Source organism: Porites lutea, chromosome 3 (assembly GCF_958299795.1).
Source record: "Porites lutea chromosome 3, jaPorLute2.1, whole genome shotgun sequence".
Taxonomy (NCBI): Eukaryota; Metazoa; Cnidaria; class Anthozoa; order Scleractinia; family Poritidae; genus Porites; species Porites lutea.
This window is the reverse complement of record NC_133203.1, coordinates 44,952,311-44,972,288: the sequence shown is the minus strand read 5'-3', so window position 1 is coordinate 44,972,288 and position 19,978 is coordinate 44,952,311. Positions and strand designations below refer to the sequence as shown.

General features: G+C 36.8%; 1 long non-coding RNA gene across 1 annotated transcript; it reads right to left on the bottom strand.

Moving 5' to 3' along the window:
- Positions 1 to 880: 880 nt before the first annotated feature.
- LOC140931236 (uncharacterized) lies at positions 881 to 10,652 on the bottom strand. Its single transcript, XR_012164944.1, has 3 exons — positions 10,385 to 10,652; positions 10,089 to 10,165; positions 881 to 1,081 (listed from the first exon to the last, which is right to left on the bottom strand). It is a non-coding gene; the product is annotated as an uncharacterized lncRNA (long non-coding RNA).
- Positions 10,653 to 19,978: the final 9,326 nt, after the last annotated feature.

Sequence of the window (19,978 nt, the reverse complement as noted above, 5' to 3'; positions counted from 1 at the left end):
GGCCAGCTCCAGTTGTTCAAAAGCTGGATAGCGCTATCCACTGGATAAATCACTATCCAGTCGATAAATACTAGGGAAACCAATTGCACTATCCACTAGATAGAGACTTATCCGGTGGATAGCGCTATCCACCTTTTGAACAACTGGGGCCAGATAAATCACTATCCAGTGGATAGCGCAATTGGTTTCCCTAACACTTATCCGTTGGACAGTGATTTATCCGGTGGATAGCGCTATCCAACTTTTGAACAACTGGGGCCAGAAGTGTACAACATTAAACTACCGTCAAAAAGTTGTAGAAAATTTATTGCTTATAAATAAGCAATAATTATGCAAATGTAAATACAATATTGCTAAGTATCAGGTATTAAAATTAAGTGTATGTTTGTGCTACTTAATTTGTTTTGTAAACATTCCTCTAAGTCTGTTAATTTTGTTGTGTACAACACCATTCCATCAACTTGTCTACTTTTTTTCTTTTTACCTCCTGCATTGGAATAAACTAGGGCATCGGTAACTGCTTAAGAGGGTATATGTTCCCTTTAATGATTCCCTGGAAAAGACAAAAAAAATCATCTATGAAAATAAGGTACGCACCCCTCCCAGCCTAAAACACGTCCGATGCAACAAAAATAATTATTGTCTGCAAAAAGTACAATCCCATGCATCTGCCGCCATTTCCTGCCAGCACAACCTCCTGTGTTAATGGTGAGTGGTCTCTTGCAGCTGTACAGTGATGCAGTCTAGAAGTGCGTGTGTGTTACTTTTAACATATTCAATAATTACATGTATACTATTCAGAGGAACTACCCCATTTCAAAGTGGCACCAGCCAGAAACATCAGATTTTCTCAAAATCTCAGTAGTAAATACTGAGTGTGTACATGTATTATATACAGTCTATAAAAACACTGGCAATCTGTTAGGTTAATTATTAATGATTAACTTACATCTTCATTGTGCAGCTGTTCAATCCATTGCACTGGGTCAGTGGTTTCAGTTGTCCTTAAATAATTTGTTCTTAACTTTGTGTGCTATTTCTCTTCTGTGGCACTGTAATCTTGAAATCCGTATATATGTGGCTGTAGACAGAAAAAAAAAAACAATTCACTTTCTTTGTGAAAGCTCATTCTTTGTAGGGTTTCCTCTCTGAGTATTGTCACTTGCACTGGATGTCTAAAAGGCCTTGTTAAATAGAAAGTGTGCATAAAATGTATACAACTAACTAATAACAAAACTTGCCTTTTGCTTACCCTTTCCTTATATAATTATGTAGATTAAAAATTAACTTTGTTCCAGCTGTTTGGCATTATCACTTAATTGTAATGCTGTATTAACATTTCTCTTCCCTGCTACCAGGGAAAAGTCAGCCTTCTTTTAGCAGGGGGACGATATTATCCACACACAGAAAACTATTTTTTAATACACATGTTCATGTATAGTTATTTCATACATGTAGTTTAGTTTAGGTCAAGCTATCCTACAAAAGGATCATAGTACCAAAAAGAATATCCCTTTTGAGGATAGTCTGAACAACTCACAAAGCTAATTCTGCGCAACACTCCCATAAACTTTACTGATGGGGGTGCTCACACACCCCAGGCCTACCTATCTGCTAAAAGTATGAGAAAGTCTCCGTAATGGTTGCCATAATACTTTGATTTAGAATACCATAGGGAAATTTATTGACTTTTCTTTTTAAGGGACTAGCCATTAGCAAAGTGATATCCTTGGGGGGTGGGGGGGGGGGGGGGCGCAAAAGCATAAAAAAATCCAGTAAAAGTCTGAGTCAATATATACAAAATCTCCCTTGCCATCAGCACAAAAAAAATTCCATCCCAGGAGATGAAGACTGTTGCCATTCCATTTAAAGAAACTAAGAGTCATCACTCAGCAAAACCATGAAACTGATTCAGTCAACCCAGCTTGGAGTTGATAATCTAACTGGACCACAAGAAAAGGACCTTAATTTGTCTTTTAAAACGTTCCTGGCCTTTGCTCATAATTATTGTCTACATTTGATAAAAAAATGCAATATCGTATTCAGAGGGAGATGTGTAAAATAAAATAATGTTAACTTGTCTTAGCCCTGCATGATCACCACAACCCACACGACCTCTAATCCCTACAGACAGTTTATTTATACGACTTATGTTAGACGGAAACGAAAAAATACAAAAATTTAAGTCTTTTTAACTCTATTTTTCATAACAAAAAATAATCACAATGGGAAGTCATCAACAAAAAACACTTTGTGTTGGAAAGTGCACCTCTGAGGGTCTAGATTTTTTCGTTCATTTTTTTTTCTAAGGGGTGGGGAGGGGGGAGTGGGAGTGGGAGTGGTGGAGGGCAGGCAGGCATACCCCAGCCACCTAGGTTCTAAGAGGGTCTTAGTGCAGACCTTTTATCCATACAGTCTGTAGCACTTTCCATGACACGTGGGTAGCCACCTTATGTCAGACAGTGAACATATTGAAACAGAACTCTCCGTGAATTATCAAAAAAAAAGAAAAAGAAAAAGACACAAGTGCAAGCATTACCACATAAAAAAGGTATTTTATAGTGGAGGTGTATGTAACCTGTTATTTTCAACATAACTGCTTGGATCTGCAGTAATTGGCTTTAGCTGTTGGGGTGTCCCTGCCCAAATATTTACGTTATTATATTTAGTGTATTGTTACGTTCTTATTACTAGTGTTTACATATCTTCGGTGTTTTTTTTTTTGGTATTCTTCAGGGCAAAGCTAATAAAATAAAATAAAATAAAATAAAATAAAAAATTAGTTTTCTGATGAAATCTAGTGAATGATGTGTATGTTTGCAGCTGCAATTAAAAAAAATGTTCATGGGATTTCACCTGAAAATAAAAATCATTCACAGACACGTTGTGGGTGGAGAAAAAAAGTTCTGCAGACTGAAAATCTCTGAGCCTGCATAACTGGCCAGATTGTTTTTGTGCTTGAGAGTTTTGGCAGAAAAGCCACAAGAAGTGAGCGTCTTCTCCTTATTCTCTACAAAACTTTGTGCACACTTTCAATCCTGCCAGCACGCAGGCTAAAAATGCCCCACCCCCCCAAACTCCAACTCCATTGCTTAAAATTCCTATGCTCCTTCCCTAATAAAGTTTAGTAGTTGTTGATGTTATTGTCCTTTGTCAAGGGATCAGCTTACCCTTTCCACTGCACATGAAGCAAAAAAAAATCAACATGGCTGACTGAAACACTAACCTTTGCCCCCTGCCCCCAACATTTACAAAAACCATAGAGGAATAAAAATACTTATATGAAAGTGGATCATCGCAGTTATAGACGCAACCTTTGCAGTTGCAAAAAGAAAGCAGAGGTCAAGGGTTTGAATCCCGTACAAGCCTGAATTTTTTTTCTTTCAGGCTTTCTTTTCACAACTGCACAAGTATAATTGCGTCTATAACTGCAATGATCTACTTTAATATAATTCTTCAGCTCGCAGTTCACATATATGATTTTCATATATTCATGTACAGTAACTTCAATAAAAATACTCTCATACAGTTAATATTCCTTTGTTGTTACATACTTGTACATGAAGTATAAAACTGAGCGATTACCTTTCTTTCAATTTGATCGCATTTTTTTCTGCAAGCCTTTATGGCTCAAACACAAACTCCACAAGGCCAATTTTTAAACAGATAAACATTCCACTATATCAATTAGGGTATTTGTAAATAAACAATAGAAAAAACACTGAGAACATTAGGCAAGGTGTCTTTAAGCACTTACATAGAAAAATTCATTAAACTCCAATGTTGTAGCAGCAACTTTTATGCTTAATTTACACCATCTACTACAATATGCAGCCTGTGTATTACAGCCGTATGTACTCCTGATTACACCATAATTATATGCTGTAGTGGTACATAATATCTACATAGTCATAATGACCAGCCTCCTCTCTATCAGCAATATTTTATTGAATATTTTGTTTACCTGTTTTAATTTTTGGTCTATTGTATTTCAATTCAACACATAATATTACTCTTACTCTTACATTGCATGATAGAAAATCTAATAACAAAATTAATTCTTATTTCAAGACAATATTCTTTGACCGTTAAATGCTCAAATCACTGGTACCTTAAATCCTCCAAAAACTTTGCTACAGATATCTTGGTTGTGTTTCACAAAAGGAGGCATTTACAGCTTTAAAAGAAAATTTGTAAGGTAGATCTTGAAAAAGTAATCCCAGAGGGTTGTAAAAACTGTTTTCTATGTTGTACATAAATGACATTTGCTGGACAAAAACGACACCTCTTAATCAAGTATTATTTTATATGATAAATCTGAATACGTTTTATCGATATTTTTTTAGTATGTATATATTTTTGTAAATTTTATTCTTTGTAAATATTTTTTTATATTAATTAGTTAGAGCTGATAGTATTTTAATTTAGTGTCCCCTATTAGTAGGCCTTACATGGCCAGCTAGAAGACCTGACACTGAAATAAAGTTTATCATCATCATCATCATCATCACATTCTCTGCTTTGAAGAGGACAAAAAAAAAATGACAATTCCTTCGAGGTAAAAATTAATAATATTAGTTTGTAGTTAATTTTACTTGAAATTTTTTGCCTTCCAATGTCAAGATTGCAAGAAACTTTTAAACTTTTTCTTTGCATCTGTAACTAACTGTGCATTTTTTAGGCTTACAGCTGTACCATGAAAACAATGGCATATGAACCAACCCTCAGAAAGAGGAGAAATCATCAATTTTGAACATGTATTATTTTTGTGCCCCACAGCTTAATTTTCCTCCATCTTGCATTGTTCTCATGACCAATAACCAAAAATAGCTTGCACTTTTACTTTTTATGTTATAAAAACAAAAACATTGGTGGGGTGCAGATGCTGAATGGCAGATAATAATTAAAAAGGTATTGAGGTCCTGCAATTTGGAATGCTGATCTGTTGTACATGTACGCCAGGAAGGTTCTTAAACCTGAACAAAATTGCCGTGACCACTACGTACTCTGCTTTATAAAATAATTGATATTTTTACAGGAAATTTGATACTGATCACTGTTAGGGCCTAAAGGGTTAAAACATCACTCAGGTTAATCAAACATAAATTAAAGGTCCTAAGAATAACAAAACATGATCACTAAGAAAAAAAAGGTCTTTAATGTGAAATAAATTCTCCTCATCAGTACCAAGATAGGAAATGTAAGGAAAACAGTGTGGAGAATATTTAATGTATAATTATTCATCTTGATAAGTGAAATTAAATGAAATAGAATATTTAATTAAAACAAGTGTACATTGTCTGCATGTTCCAACACCCATGACCAAAAACTGGTGCACTCAAGTTCAAGGAAACAGGCAAAAGTATAATACATGTATTACTCCTTTAATTTATAAGCATATCTGAGCACAAACAAACTATCATCATTTCAAATTTGCTTCAATAAACCACACAAAAATTAAAAATTAACAAGATTTACTTATTTTTAGTCAAAAATGTTTTGTTTACACCTGTACTTATGTTAAAGCTTAAACAAAGATTCATTCACTATATAAGCATTACATGTACAAATCTTTGTGATAAAATATTAGTGCATGCAGTGTATGCTAAAACCAGTTGCAAAAATGTTGAGACACTCCGATGAAAAACCGGCCTTTCTTATTTCAAATCGCTGCTAGTCACACTAATGACCATGATCTTTTATTGCTAGCAATTTTGATGAGGGGAGAAGGGGGGATCACAAGCACAAGATCATTGACAGGCCATTAAGCCAAAATAAGGTACACTGTCTCAAGTACTTTTGCAACTGGTTGTAGATTTGCTTGGTGCAGCATGTATGAAAGCTTAATTACCAAAAGGGTTTATAATAAACAGAAATTGTAATAAAAACAAGGTGCTGGCACATGTTTATTGGGAGGACAGGTAATTTTAAATCAATAGTGAAAGGAACAACAAAAATGACAAAAAACAATAATTCTTTTGATAAGATTCTGGTGTTTCAAATCCAGCTTAACTCAGTAGATAATTTAACCCTTTTTTATAAAAGAATTATCTTGATGAATAATCAGCACTTTTATTTGTTGAAAGACATGTTACTGTGCTCATTTGTTTACAGGAAACTTGCCAGGCGTATTTTTATGTGCAAAATTATATTGAGCTGATCTCAGGTGACACAAGAAACAGCAGTTTTTCCTAATAGTCATCGACTCTAATCAGTTTACATGTATGCAAACTTGTTAATTATGTCTTCAGTGCAAAATTAAGTTAAACACGTTTCATCCTGTACTTTGCTGTACTTTGCTGTACTTTGTTGCCGAGCAAAAGTTCAAACTCTTCAAAACTAGACCCATAACTATCAACTCAGGCTTCTTATGGAAATAAACTTTGCTTAAAAGAATGTAAAGAGGTGCTTTAGGACTGAAGGGTGATTGGGTTTCCTTCAGGAGAAGGGAAAATTCTTGGATAGAAGTACATTAGTAGAAGCATGGTTAAAATGTTGAATGTCGATCATGGGCTACATTATTTTTTGCATCATTGTCCTTACATGAGAATAATATTAGTAAATGAAAATATGTATACAGTCATGTAAAAAATATTATAATCAATAAACTTGCATGGCAAAGATCTTACGTGTACATAAGTCTTCCCCTACCCCCTTTAATATTGTAAACACAGAATCGTTGTACTGTATACATTTCCAGTCAAATGAATAGATATCACAATTAATCATTCACATACCGATATAGACAGCTACAAACGACATGTACTTAATGACAACCAAGTACCTATGCGATCACAGAAACTGTACAGTAGAGATAATCATTGGACCAATGAAAAATCCAGTTAACCATAAACAACAAGGTATGCTTGGTACAGTATAGATTCAGGATGTATTTTGTAGAAAATGCACGTATAAAGCAAAGCTGTAAAATTTCAACATAAACAATTTATATTACAATCATGCTCAGAACTATTCTACAATCAAATCAAAAAATCAAATGGAAAAAAAAGACATGTCGACATACAGGTGTATTTCCAAGCTTTGTTCACTTTTCTGCCTCGAAACAAACAAAATGAACATTAAAAGGAACGTTAAATGTGAAGAACCCTGCATTAGTACATTACAGCAGTTCCCAATAACACGCCCCCTCAAAAAGTTTTTTCTGTTGGTTGAAAACCTGAGTTTTGTGTACATTAATCAACTGCTTCCATTGCTCTGCTAGAGAAATTGTTTACTCGATGAGCAAAAATTGCAAGAACATTTTCAAATGGAAATCCCAATTTTGCTGGGATGGAGAATTATATAATGGTGAAGCAAAGTGGATGATGGCTGAATGAATTAAATAACCGAAACACTTTCTGTACTATGCAAAGTTTTTCAGTTTGCTAAGATTTTTCGATTGTATGAAAACACGAGCCATGAGCAAGTTCTGCAATGGAATATAAAGTCAATGAAACAAAAGATATCAGGTATCAGTCAGAGAAAAAAATTCTCCTATGAAACAAGACTTTTTTTCCGAAAAGTGAATATTACGTGAATGTGGATTTCTCTAAGTTGCAGACTAGAGGCATCTTTGATTTCTACTTTTTCTTCTTCTTCTTCTTAATGTTTTATTGTACAGAACTACAGTAAACACCCGCATATAAGAACACACGATTTCGTAGGTCAGGCTGATTGAGTTCTTATTTATCGGGTGCTTAATGACAAATCAGCCTCAAAACGTTCTTAAAATGTTCTTAAATTTTTATAAAGTAATGCTATCCAAAACAAATTGTTGCTTGAGGTATATTTAGCATATTTTAGGAAAATAAAATAACTAATTATTCTGTAATTTGATTATATTATATATTATATTATATAATATACTTACATGTTTTGTAATTACGACACTTTTTCCATTTTATAAGAACATGTTACAATTTTCAGGCTGATCTTGTTCTTATAAAAATGGGGCTTTACTGGCCAAATTTCAGCCTGGTGTTCTTAATCAATTTGTTTTTATATGCGGGTGTTTACTGTATAACTTCTATAGTTATGTTTACAAGCATTGTGAATGTCGATTAAAACAACAGTATATTAGGGTTGTATAAATCTCCAAAAGGGTAAGTGAAAATAGGACCCTGGACCCATGCAAGCTACAGCAAGAATGGTGAAAAAGCAATACAGTGTCCGTTTAGATTAGCAAAACAATAAGTTTGCACAACGTATCTCGCGTTTTCATTGCCATCACTGCATGACTATCACGTGAAATTATTTCATGTTTTATGAATGACACAATCCATTAGGATTTTCTGTTTCTATTTGTCTGAACTATTGGCTGCCCGACCAACCTGTCACCATGATCTTTTTCTTGCATTTCTCTCGAAAATTTCTCTAAATTTTGTCCTTAGAGCTGCCAATTGATAAGAGTATTTCCATTTCAGCTCATTACAGGTGACATTAGCTGATTTTATGTCTTCCAAAACTCATTAATAATTCATAAATAAGAAACAAAAGACTTGGCTACACTTTTTGCGTTCGCAGAACGCCATCCTAAATTAGTAGCCAGAAAAATCGAGATTTTTCGAGACGGACTTCCAAATAGTCTGGCCTCTTGAAAGAACGTAGCTGTCCTGGGTACGAACGATACAATACACATGACTCATTTTTCGACCAATACGAGATGACTGTTGGTCCATGTGACTTGTAACACACAATGGAAACTTTCAGAATGTTTCTTGATCTGTTTGCCTTTTAAGCTCGATTCAAGGTTTTCCTGATGCTAGCGGAGGCGAGAAAATCAAGTTTTAACGCGAACATAGGTGAATTTTGTTCTGTTACTTTTGTTTGTTTGTTTGTTTGTTTGTTTTTTATGGCGCCTTAAATTACTTGGATATATTTCGAATTCAAGCATATGCGATTAAGTGCGTTACTTGAGCAAATTTTTGGTGTACATGGCGTACAAGTAATGTTCCTCCGACTTTCGACTTTCGTTTAGTTATTTAAACTAATTAAGTTTCATGAATTGTAGTGTGGATCTTTCAACTTTGAGTAACATAAAAACCGCATGCAGTGTTCAAGTTAAATAATTATTGCTTGAGGCTTTCCCAGTAGCACTGCACTTTATTTTTTTAAGTAATAACTTAGAAAGCTGAAAAGGAAGCTTATATCCTTCCGATTGACTTCATTAGAGAGCTTAAAGCAAAGTCAAACAAATTCAAGCAAGTTTTGAACGAGCAAAACATTACTCTGCACGTGCACGATGGACGCTTTTCTGTTGGATTTTTTGTTTTCGTTGCTGCATGAATAAAAATCTTCTTATATTTTATTAGTACATTATGACATTATCTGATTATTGCCAGTAAATTTAAATCCTGCAGCTTAAGAAACTAACACTTGGTTCAACTAACAACTAATATCATTTTGTTGTTAACTGATGTGCAATATAATTATGCAACATATATTGTTCCATATCAACCTTATTACAATAAAAGTGTTTTTTAACAATATGTTAATCATTGCCATCATCATCACCTTTTTCTCCTCCCTGGACACTTAATCATAGAAGCCCGTAAAAATCTATGGTGTGCCCGGAAATAACTCACTTCGCATATCAAACGCACTCTTTAATCTGTGATTACCCCTAGTTTTATGTCCAATTCTTTAAACCAAAATAACTCCAAACCTAAATATTAGTGCAACAGTGAGTTGATCTGTATCAGAGATTTTGAAGCCGTTCAATGAAAAACTCATCTCGAGTTTTTAAACCTGATAATACGCCCCTGCTCGTTCTCTAAACAGTGCATGATGTACAATGCACGCTTGTACCTCATTGTACGAGGTCGACATTAATTTTTTGTAGGTCATTCAAGCTCATTGTAGCTCATTATTTATCACTGTATAAGCTCATCGTACCTCATTTCTTGTTGTAGTAACGACAGTGTACGAGTTTTGAAAACATAAAGTTTCATTTGCTAAACAAATGGGTGTTTGCAGCGACAGTGGTCTATGCACTTATATATAAAAGGAAAAATGTTAGCAAGAAGCAGAGAGAGGGGAGAGAAATTAAATGAAACCTAACATTCACATTCCCTAGTACATATATGTACCTGAATCACTTTGCAGTTGCTGCTGAACACCTCGCAGATCCCGTCCCACATCCTTTGATAAGCTTATTCTTCTGTGGCTATAACGACGAGCACATACAATTAATTTCAGTAAGGGTAATGAAATAATCGTAAGTGGATTACCTTGCAAATTCAGAGGAAATAGCACATGTACAAAAAATCGGAGGGAAAGTGGCATAACTGTATAGTATGCATAATCACTTGGCATTATTTATCTTAATATCGCATTGAACAATTTTAGGCGCCATGGTGTATTGAACGCGAAAATACAACCATACCTTTAAAATTTCTGAACGGTCTCCAATTGTAAAATCGTAGCAAACCACTTTTTACATCTCTAGCAAGCAAAATTTCACGAGAAATTAATGCAAAAATAGCGAATCCCACCGTCGATGTTAGTTTGTGCTTCCTCGTCCGCCATGATACATGTTAGCAACATCGTCTCATCGTCCCCAGCGTTAACCACATCGATCGAGAGGGACTGAGATTGAATTTTGGACACCTTGTGACATGCTATACCAACGAAAGATGCCTACGATGTTTCTCGGGGATTCGCCTTCCTTTCGCTTTGACTTTGAGCTTAATGGTCCTTAATTATATTTGGGAGATCGCGTTCTCGCCAACAAAGGGTGAATATAACGAGTATAACTGTATTTTGGCAAATATTGTACATGAAGTTTTAAAACATGTTTCAGATATTTCATGGGGCAACATCTAGCCCCGAACACTGTTGGTGGTTTTGGTGGATGTTGGAGTCTACATCCACCAAAACCACTCGGCAGCACTAAAACATGGAATCCGGAAACAGAAACGGAATCACGGAAACGGAATACGAAATCAAACATCAATGATATAAAATTAAAGAATTTCACATTACACAATTTAGTACAATCCAAAGAGAATTTGTCTTAGTTTTTTTGGCAGTTCCCTTAATTAAATATATTCTTGTTATTGTGTCTTAAAAAGGTTTGCCGTAATGAGGGTTACTGCACTGCAAGGCCGATGAAAGTAATTTTTGGAGTAATTTTTATTCACGAGTTCATGGGTTGAATAATACAGTTAAATATTACTTTTGTAGCTAATTGTCAAGAATAGTAGTAGTTAGCCTCAGAACACACCACGTGATTGTCCCCAAACTGAATACTCCACACATGACCGACCGGTGACGTGACCACAGTTCGGGTGTTTTAGCAATAAGTTCAATTTTTTCGCCAAGCTGAATACTGATGGCATACTGGTGTACCGGTAATTGAGTTTACGTGGACGTCCGTATTTTTGTTGAAGAGGCTTATTAAATATGGTGCATTATTTTGATGTAATCGGTCGCGGAATCAAGCAAATGCATGCACAATTCCCTCTTCTCTTTGGACTCCACAATGCCATGGTTCTCTTGAGTAAGTTTTCTTGATAAATAAAACTGAACACTGTTGAAGACAACCCAGAAAAGACACTAAGAAAAACTTGACAGCGACGCCTTTCAGTTATATAAACGACGCCTCTGACGATTCAAACGAAGTCTGTCTCCATATAACTTACCTTTTTCTTAAGGCACTAGTTTTTGTCAGTAACGTTTTTCTCCTCACTTTGCTGTCCCATGAGAATTTGCATTCATTGCCGATAGTGGTATCAAGCGTCTTTTCACCGGAATCGACTCCTCTAGTGATACAGCAGTCTCCTCTCCTCTACTCAGCTAATTTATTCATTTGTGTTTATTTTTTATCTCTTTATTTATTTTATTGTCATTGCTAATATTTTTTGAAATGGATCTCTTGGAACCTTCTTTCACAGATTCCGTATTCCGTTTCCGTTTCCGTTTTCGTTTCCGTGATTCCGTTTCCGTTTCCGGATTCCGGATTCCGTGTTTCAGTGCTGCCGAAACCACTCGACCTGTCCAGGCCGCACATATGAGCCCTTACCTATAACCATTGTTAAATCTCCAAAGAGGCAAGGGTTTTAATTTCTTTAGGCGCATAGTTACGCTTCTGCAAAATACTGACGGACTTTTTAAGACCATACTCATAAAGCATAATAATTATTGACACAAACAAAATTTTAATCATGATTTTTATATAAGTTCAGAACCCTCACGGTTCGCTTTATTATTATTGCTCATACTGTTATCAATCACAATAAGAGCGACTTTTCGAAAATATCGGTCTGTATAACTTTAACCAAGGGAGGATAAAGGGCTTGATTTCGCTCATTTTTGCTCATCGATAATTAACAGGGAACCAACCAGAATATGCTCAGTTCCTCCAAATACCGCGTTCTTTCGTTTAAATTTCTATTAGATTCATTTTGCACGACGATCGGATAACAAAATCTACTTCATGTGAAGCGGAATTTATGGCAAATTCCATCGTCTCCGTGGTCAAACTATGACGACTTTCCAGACTAAAGGCAACACCGAAAATCGTGCTTTAATTAATTAAGCGTTTATCGTGCATAAGAGATCGTGCTTTTATTTAGCCTGATGAGGTCTTACCTTTCCTTAAGGAATATGAAAGTGAATAAAAATTTAATAACCTTAAATAGATCGAGGCAAGGCATGTATTATGCTACAGGTGTATTCACAATCCATGTATTGTGCTACAGGTGAAGTCAAAATGCCGTGTTTTGCGATACAGGTGTAGTATTTTTAAAGTCCCTCTGCACTCGCGCTAAAATGATGCCTTTATCGTGCTTAAATTCCTGTAAAATTTGTGAATGGTCGCTGAAATAATTGCTGGCCCAGTAGCCGAAATAATAAATAACCGCGTATTGAGAAATCCTATTTTCCATCGATTTGGAAAAAAGGCAAGGATAAGCCCCTCCTTATCAAAAGTCATGCTGATAATAGGACTATTTATAACAGCCGCCGCCCTAATGACCTCTCTCAAAAAACTGAAGATCTCAACTGTGTGCTCAATGCCCTCAGCTCTTGGTCTAGTCTGACTCTCACCTAGCATTTAACTCCACCAAGACCAAGACAATCGTCCTGTCCACCAGCCAGATGTCTCGTGTTCACTCCCTTGGACTATTCATTCCCTCCTTGGGGATATCCAGTAGATCACTTGAGCGTGTCAATCTAACCAAACTCCTCGGGATTCATTTCAGTGAACATTTATCTTGGGAAGACTGCATGTTCACAAATTGTCGAAAGTCCTGCCACAGTGCGCTTGACATTTTACGGAAAATTAAAAACTTTACAAGAAATACTTATCTCGCAATAACCCTCGCGAAACTCAAGTTAAGCCCTGCCCGGTTAGGAACTGGATGGGTAACGAATATCGTCTTGAAGGTCCCTACTTGTTCTTTCTTTGTTTCTTATTTCCGTATTGTACAAACTGAAACGAACTTTGGAGAAACATAAACAAACTCGTCTGAGAAATGAGACGTACCGACAATTGCTCTTTTATCTCGATTTTGGATCGCTCGTATCTTGAAGCTATTAGCCCAAATTTCTTCAATATTTTCTGTTAAGTACTTCTCTTATAAATATTTCTAGCCAGGATCATTTCTTGACGGCAAAACAGGCCCAAAAAAGTGAAACCTACAAACCAAGGCACCTGGGCGTCACAAATCGATTACGTCACTGTGACTACCAACCCGATATAAAGTCAACTCGTGTTTCTGTCTCGCTTTGCAATCCACGCACGTTGGACGCCCGATGCGAATTTCGTCAAAATTATTAACTCTATCCGCTCGCGTGGAACAGACTCTAAGTGCAAAAACACCTAATTGAATCATAAGTCTCATCTAAAATAGACTAATGTGACACTGTCTTTTATCCACTTCCTGATTTTCTCTTGAATTAAAATTTGCTGCTCGGACAATCTTGGTCAAAACGTTTGGGACACTTTGCGTTTTAGGTGAGGAAAATGTAATTCAAGTTGACTTAAAATACAGATTACATGTAAAATCACAGTATTCACGGTATTGTAAACGGCCACAGGGCCAATTTTTCATCCAAATGATAGGAGAAAGGACTGGTGAGGACACCATCTCGGCTATATCTCGGCTATAGTTCAGCGGTCTTTAAGTCTGATCCAAGCAGGTAGACTGGTAGAAGATAGGGATTTTCAATGAAAACGGCAAACTCGAGAAGAAAAATATCGGAAGAAGCCACAAATCTAGCCATTAAGCTCCCGGGAAATCAGTGCGGCGAGAAGAAACGAAAGCGTGACTCCATGCAGAGTCAATCTAAGACAGTGAGAGGAAAGAGAGTATGTTTTTGTAGCTCTTGATTAAAGCAAAGGTGTGATTTTCCTAGCAATACATTTTTCGCATCTTTTTTGGAAAGAGAAATTTCCAGGTTGTTTTGTAAGAGCTGAAACATTAACGCCGTCTTTTTTACGGATAAAGATCCATCCCAAGTTGAATTTAGCCGCTATACATCGGCATTTAAGTTATCCGCCCTAGCCCTGAACTGCACTAAAGTCTTCTTCACAGACTGTTTAAAAACAGCTCGTTGAACATTTTCTTTCATATTGTTAAAAAGATATAACAGGATAAGGTCCTGTGTATTCAAATGTAACGCCATATCCTTTAACGAATGCTAAATATTTTTTTAGTTTGATTTAATACATTCTGGTCTCAGACGTCTCATTGTACATCGCACAATAACAGGCATAAGCGAATCAATTCAATCATTGCGTCTAAAAATGTGTGAATCGAATATTGGTTGGAAACTTGAAAAAACCTTGTTACTGAAAGTTACGTCTTGGGATGCAATGACATCGAGTAAAGTCCATTGTGAAACCTTGTTTTCATGTTTTCAGTTGCTGAGCTCCCCGGCGTGCACGCGATGCTCCATAGTCACGCACCACAGTTCTCCACTTGTAAATTATTTTCCTTTTCTCCAAAGTAGGTTTCTATCAAATTTTTGTTTCCTCTTAAGAAAAGCAACAGTTTCTACTATAGAAACTGCGGCAAGAATTGTGAAATAAACATCTTCCATTTGGATTTTGAACAATGCCAGGAGCCCATAACCCGGAGCGTTCAACTGCCATAAATTCGTGCAACGGCGTTTTTACAAGTGAGTTTATTTTTAGATAAGCTTTTCCCGCGAAAAATGACTTTTGTCGCTTGGACCTTTTCACAGTTGGCTGTTTCGGAGATGATTTCGATTTCCCTTTGCGTGAATTATGCGTTGTCGCCGATGAAGTAGACGTCCCGGGCTCTTCTACGTTTTGCAGATCTTCCTCTGAACTGCTAGTTTCCGTGTAAATACTAAAATTGTCGCTTGAAGTACTGTCAGAAGAATCCTCTGAAGATTCCTCACGTGCGTCCACCATGCTTTTTTTTTATGTGAAGGAGTTGTCCTGGTTACGTATTAAAAGTTTATTATTGATGACGCACTTGCTTGTGATTAGCTTTTCGAAAGCAATTGGCGGGAAAGGCTTATCTAAAAAAAAAAACCTACTTGTGAAAACGCCGTTGCATAGGCGCAGTATGGAAGTTAGACGCTCCGGGTTATGGGCTCCTGACAATGCTCCACTGAACTGTTAGTAAAACGTTTTCCTATAATAAACTCTTAATAAATGATGAGTGGAGCACTGTGCATTTGCTAACTTTCTCGCCTTGCCAGATAAAGGTTTCCTCAAAGATTACAAGAAAATAGCTTTCTCGTCAAAGTTATGTGCTTAAATGATCGCCAAAAAGTTACTTAGAGTTAAAAAAAGGACAAGTTCCCATGGAGCACTGTCAAAGAATGTCACGTTGCGTGCGTGACTTACAATGGGTTGAGCAAATATTCTGCGGTTAGTTTCCTGTGCTTATTTTTTGTCCAGAGTAAGTTTGGCAAAAAATCTTGGACAGGGAGGCAAATTCACCGGATATTTTCGGTGGTACATGTATTAATTCTATTTTCCGAAATGGAAGAATTGCCAATAAAGTAAAATATTAACCTGACATTTAGCTTGATCGACTCACAGACCCCGCCTTTTGCTAAGACTCATGTCGCCTAAAGAATGAAAAGTCCTTTTGGAAATCAATGTCTTTGCTACCAAAGTTCCTAGGTAACGGGTGCTGGAATATAGACAATGTCGTTTTCCCTGACTGCGATCTGCTTGTTGTAATCGTCATTGTGATTAAAAGCAACCACATTACTTAGTTGTAGTAATTCATCGTAATTTCCGTTTACTAAATAAAAGGCACAATGACCATTTTTAACTACACTCGAACGTATATCTCTAAGGTTTGAGTGGTTTTGAATGTTTCTGCTCTTTTTTGCTCTTATGCCATCTGGTATTCAAGAAAATATCTCTATATTTACTTTTCTTTTAAGTAAGAAGATAGCTTTGTAGCTCGGACAATGGTCAAAACGTTTGGGACACTTTGCGTTTTAGGCGAGGAAAATGTAATTCAAGTTGACCCCCCTCCCCCCTGAACAGTGTTGGATGTTACAAGTCAAACACCTTTTACATATCTTGTACACTTTATGGACCTCAAATTTGTGAAGGCGGGGGAAAAATCTTCTTAAGGCCGTGTTTATGAGTGTGTATCGCAGGTTAGCTGCAAATTCCATACGAAACCAACTGAAAAAGGGGAGGTGTCCCAACACCTTTTGGCCAGGATTGTAGTTATGTCACTGGACGTTATGTTAGAGACATATATGTTTTAAAAATAGTTTGGTTTCCAATGAAGGAAATGATAAATTTTCATTTACTTAAACTTGTTTTCAAGGCTTTATATTTTGACGCCTGGCCATCTTACCTCAAGATCAATGAGGTTGCCCATACAGGTCTGCTGCGTTCTAAATGCCGCGAAATTAAGATTCACACTGTAGCAGTACTACACGAACAGATGTTAACAGTCGCTTTTTATGAATAATATGACTAATAGCCTAAGAAAAAAGTCGTATTCTGAAATACAGAATTTAACTGTTGGTTAGTTGTTTTTGTTTTCCCTTATGACGGTCCATTAAGTGTGCAAGAGACAACAATTGCAAACCGGGGAAACATTTTTGGAAATTACTTTAGTCTATATCGCTCTATATGCCGCCTGACTACTGTATTGTACATTGCTTTCTTCTTTGCGAAGTTAACAGAGACTTTTGTTCATAAAAAAGACTAAAACTCTTCGCCCAAGCAAACGCCGAACGTTGCACTTAATAGTTTGCTTTCTGGCGTTTGCTTTCGAACCGGCGGTCTTAAATTCTTGATAAGCTGGAAGGTCTGGTTTCCTCTGGGGATGCCAAAATTGATTTGTATACCTTTCCATCACATAATATGATTTCGAAACCCATTAAGCTGACGGGCTTTCTGGCTTAAGTTGCTGCTCTGACTCAAAAGCGTCGAAAGCGTTTGTATGATGTGGAAAACTTTACCAATAAAATTGTTTGGATGAGGCTCTTAGCTTTTGGGAGCCACGTAACCAGCTGCAACCGGGGTTCTTTCTCGAAGCAAGAGAGAAAACCCTGGGAACGAGGTTATTTTTGCGAGACCTGCCCCAACGGATTTGTCAGGTATTTTAAAGGTAATCTTATTTTACTGCTCTTACACTATAAGGAGTTGCAGACGTGTCCCTTTATGGCTACGAAAGCCATTTAGCCCAAAAAGTTATTCTCTTGATTCCATTACATGCAAAAGCAAAACTTTAATAGAAGGGTACTTGTATTGTTTGCACGTCAGTTCAAAACTATTCTTTATATAGTGTACCGTATTTTACCTCTTATATTGATGTTAATTGCTTGCCTTTGCGGGAAATGTGCAATAATTTATGTGCTTTGTAGGTCACCTAATATGACCATATGGAGGTACAAAAACGTCTTCACACTTATAATGTACGCATTATGCCAAATGGACGCTGTTTCCAGATAAATTACCTAACTTTCCATCATTTTTTTCGTGATCGAGAAATTTAACGCTTGTTATCTCAGCATCTGGTTGCAGCACTTAACCTTCTTTTAGGAACCAATAGTTTAGTCTTATATACAATTAGTCAGGTATTTCCATTCAGTTTCTTATTATTGTTTTGTTCTATTATTGTTCGTATAACCGCCATGCAGGGATTGATTAGTACATGGGCATGCGGTATTCATTACGGCACAATATGCAATTTGATTTAGTCTAGAATTTTGTGCATGAAACAATGTTCAGTGTCAAATACTGCTAAATACTAAATATATTTGAAACTAATATGCTGACTTCAAGTGGACAAGGTCGATAATTAGTTAATGGTTTTGCAAACCGAGTACAACGTCAAAAAGCCATTTCTGATAACTCGTACGGAGTTTAGGAAGCCAGGTCTGAAAACGGATGTTAAAAGGGACATATGAAACAGGCTCGCGATTTGGAGAATCGTGCAGCACACCTCAATACGAATTCCGAGGATTACGCCCCCCTCGCTACCAATGGGCAACTGAGTGAGTTTTATTATAGATTTGTTACTGAATGTTCTTATAGCTGCCTAGTTATTTAGACTAAAACTTCATTGTGGAGCAATTTCTGAGCGTCGTTTAGATCGCAAAGGCGTCATAATCTTTCTATTTTTGTTAAATTCCCATGGAACCAAATAACAAACAAGTGGCAATGGCTTCACGAATCAGTGACGGTTTTGTAATCTTTTGTCCTTAATCCTTAAATTCTTAACTGGCTCGCGTAATAGCTACTGGTCATACCGTTATTAATAACAATTAAGATCAGCATTCGGAAATATCACTCGCAATAATTTCAGCATTCCATTTCGCTCATTTTTTTACTCATATATAGCCTTTAATAAATAACCAAGCACACTACACTCAGTTTCTACAAATAGCGTGACGGTTTCAGTTAATTTTGGAAACGAGCTATGGATGACTTATCAATGCAAGTATTCGTGTATCAGCTGTGTTTCAATTTTAACCTTGCTTAAATAGCAGTAACAAATGGACAAGCAATTCGACTGCTCGCCCAAATTGGCGCCAAAAAGGGGGCGGCAGACACGCGCGCATGCTTCCCTGTTGAATTTTTTTTCTTTGCACCATTTTCCATAAATTAAATTCCACATAAGTCATTCCGAAAGCCATGCCACATGCCATTCTGCATCTCATTCCGCCTTTTACCCTCACCGGACATGAGTTACCACGTGTGACTTTGTGAGCATTGATATGCATGAACAAGCCATACAAGTTACGGCAGCAAGCTAAAAGAAGGCAAAGCGAGGATCTATGGCGAGATTTTAAGAACGCTAGAAACGAGGTTACCCGCCAGCTAAGAACGGCAAAAGCCTTGTACTGGAAGAATTAATTTGCAAAAACTCAAAAGAGCAGAGAGTTTTGGAACCTTGTAAAGAAAGTTGAGAGGCAGGAATGTAAACAAAACACTATTGGCCCTATTAGAGATGGTTAAGATAACATCATTTTGTACGACAGGGTGAAAGCCACTCCTTTGGATGATTATATTTCGACTATTAGAGAAAACCTAATGTCCAATCTTCAACCAACACAGGATCACTCAACCATACATCATCTATAGGATCTCTCCCACATGCCCCGACCTCACTTACCCCACGCTCCTTAAGGATATATTAACTATCAACCCAAGGTAGGCAACAGGCCCTGACTGCGTTTCTCCCAAAGATCTCAAGCTGTGCGGGGAATCCATCATCAGAGGCCTCCAACCATTATTTAAACTTTGCCTTGTGCATTCCAGGGTGCCCTCCTTGTGGAAGACATCACGAATGCACACTTTTTATAAGAAAGGCGATTCCACGGATAAAAGCAACTACAGGCCACTTCAAATGCTAAGCATCCCTAGTAAAATCTTGACGGCTACCGTTTGCCGAAACATCGATACTTTATCAACGAAAATGGCCTTTCCAATGAAAATCAATGGGGGTTAATAAAAGGGAGATCGACTGAAGGACTGTTGACACACTTGACAGAGAAATGGAAAATAGCCCTAGATAAT